At 44.8% G+C, this 3,069-nt stretch overlaps 1 pseudogene; it reads right to left on the reverse strand.

The window, feature by feature from the left end:
- Positions 1-957: 957 nt before the first annotated feature.
- The window catches only part of LOC105978243, a 70,700-nt pseudogene continuing 68,588 nt past the window's right edge, over positions 958-3,069 (reverse strand).

Raw genomic sequence — 3,069 nt, forward strand, 5'->3', positions numbered from 1 at the left:
GGGGTTTGGACCCTACTCACCGCAGCCGGCTCTGGGCCTTGCCTTTATGTTCTGTTTCGTGTATCTGTGCGGATGGGTTCCGGAGCCTGCGGGGCGGCCAGATAATGAATGGCAATGCCCTTCCTCAGGCTTCCTTCGGAGCGCCTGCGCAGGCAGTGCCAGTGTGTCATCTTGTAGCTAAAAGTGGCATCCCCTGGGGACCCTGAAACCCGCTACTCCGAGGCCCGGGCCACAGCCGGAACCAATAAGCGCCGGTTTGGTTGGTTTTTGATAACTAGTGTTGTTAGTATTAAATATTAATATGTAGAAAGGGCTTTGAAAAGCATGTTGCAGGTGTTAAGACCTCAAATATAGGCTATTCTTGTTTTCTTAGAAGGACTTACTTAGCTTAGGGGAGCTCTGGTTGGCATAGTGGTTACACTCTGGGCTGCCAACTACAAAGTCGGCAGCTTGAAATGCCCAGTCTCTCAACTCCGTCTACAGTTACTCTCAGAAACCCACAGGGGCACTTTACCCTGTTCTTTAGGGCTGCTCAGTGGAAAAACTGACTCGATGGCAATGAGTCTATTGTATTTAATAAAAAATATAGATACATAATTTTATTACAAAAAAATTAAAAACAAAATAAAACATCTTAAAAATCCCAACATCTACTATTGATGCTAATCACTTTGAATTTGAATTTCAAGAAATGAAAGAACCATTAAATATTTGAGAAACATTCAACATCAGAAGCTTTAAGATCTAACTATAGAGTAGCCCCTCAAAAAGCTACAACCTGCATTTTAAAAAAGCATTTTCTCTACCAAGAATCTTCTTAGCTATCCAAAATCTGTACAGGTTTTGTACTTCAGCTATTATTGAGCTGCACTTGAATTCACATTCTTTGCTAAGCCATTGCCTAAACAAAAGCACACATGCATACACCACAATTATACATTATTACAGGATAGCCACTTATTCTTCCTCTTCCTCCTCCTCCTCCTCTTCTTCTGGTTGATTCTTCTTTGAACTGGTGGGCCTGCCACAATCCTCCTTTCCTGCTGCACTTTGCCCTTGGTGCGGTTTGCAGCAATATCCTTTTCACATTCCTTCTGTAACTTGACTGCTTTCTCTTCACAGGGTTGTTTATCTCTGGCCGATTGTTCCGACCACATTTCACCATTTTCTTTGCAGTATCCCCAGTGGTCAGGCCTGCATGTTCACTTCTGTTCTTTGGTTGATGTTCGGAGCAGAACAGGAAGAAAGCAGATGGTGGCCTTTTAGGAACATTGGGATCTTTTTAATTTCCCTTCTTATCACCTTTGGGAGGAACGTAATTTTTCATCTCCCTGCCACAGGGTGCTTTGTCACTTTTTTGTTGTTGTTGTTAAATCATTTAAAGCTCCATCCATCCATCCATCCATCCATCCATCCATCCATCCATCCATCCATCCATCCATCGTGTCAAGCACATCTGGACATGTACTGCCATGTTCTGTCACTTTTTTGCCATACCTTCAGACTTTTCCTTTTCCTTGGCAGACATGGTCTTCCATCTCTCGGCACACATCTGGGAAAACTCCGCGGAACTGACCGACGAGTCCGGATGCTTCTTTTAGTGCTCTTCCCGGCCGGTCTGCATGAAGAAGGCTTACAGCACTTCCTGCCTTGTGGCTTTGTGGTCTCTTTTGTCCACTGGGAGGCTCAACATCTGTCTGGCGTGAGCCTAGAGGCTTTTCTTCAGTTCCACGAGGGAGTCGGATCCGACAGGGTATTTAGTTTTTATATCTGTTAAATATTGCTAGTATAAGTTGGTTTTGAGTGAGTTGGTCTTGATTTAACCCAATAAAAATTAGCACAGGTAAGTAATTTTTATTGTTCTCCTTTAAATGTGAGGCAGACTAGCCACTGTCACGCTATTTTGTTGGCTGCGGAATGACCTGCTTTATTCCCCCTCCCATCTCGGAGCGCCCCACTAGTGAGTGGTTTTAGAATGCACTCTTATGTACCCGGAACCAGGACATTGTAATTAATCTTGTTATTCTTTAATATTGTTCCTTTTTGATGGTTCAACTAATCCATTAATTTTGCTTTCTGCTTCTGTCAAATGCTTGCTTAAGCCCCTAACAAATGAGCCAAATGACTTTCTGAGGGTACTGCCTTTATAAGCTGGCTGGTAATTTCAGCGGCCATGGCAGTCCAGAGAATGAATCAGTTCCCTGCAGTCCGGTTAACCAAATAAAGGAGTCTTCTCAATTTTCAAGGCATTATAGTGGCTGTGATTAATTTGAACCTGCAATAAATTGACTCAGTCAATTAACTTTCCACACCTCCAATGAATGGGTTCCATAGCTTTTTAAAAAATTGGTAACTGGTATTTTATTGGTTGTTTTGAGGATCAGTACAGAGAAATTATAAATCATCTGTACATAATTCTTGTGTTGTTGTTCAAGGTCACACTGGCTGTATTTCTGATGTTTGGGGTTGGCAGGGGATGCCAGAGCTCTTGCTGCCACCGCTAAGGATGTCCTTGGAAACTGACTTAGCTCGGTAGCCACAGCCAATGGAGGACGAGAACTCCGCAGCGGCCCACCAGCCTGCTCCTCATCTTACGCCCTGCTCATTACTCCGCCCTGCTCTGGATCTCTGCCCTGCTCATGGAACTCCGCCCTGCTCATGGATCTCCGCCCTGCTCATGGATCTCCGCCCTGCTCTGGATCTCCGCCCTGCTCTGGATCTCCGGCTAGCAGCTACATTTTCATCAAGCTGGCAGGGTAACGCGTTGGTCGGGGAACACCACAGCTGCAGGTAGTAATTCAGGGTCTTACAAGATCTGCACATTTCTTGCTAATTGGGCTGGCTGAGTTTGGAGACATCTCGGAAGAGTCAAGGTCTTTTTTGGAGAGCTGGTAGAGCAGTGGTTCTCAACCTTCCTAATACTGTGACTCTTAATGTTGTGGTGATCCCCCAATCATAAAATTATTTTTATTGATGGTGGGGTAGAAAGGGGGAACCAATTACAAGGATCTACATGTGACCTCCTCCCTGGGGGACGGACAACAGAAAAGTGGGTGAAGGGAGACGTCG

The sequence above is a fragment of the Echinops telfairi genome, unplaced genomic scaffold (genome assembly GCF_000313985.2).
Source record: "Echinops telfairi isolate 266 unplaced genomic scaffold, ASM31398v2 ScPeMD7_3533;HRSCAF=4204_0, whole genome shotgun sequence".
In the NCBI taxonomy this organism is placed as follows: Eukaryota; Metazoa; Chordata; class Mammalia; order Afrosoricida; family Tenrecidae; genus Echinops; species Echinops telfairi.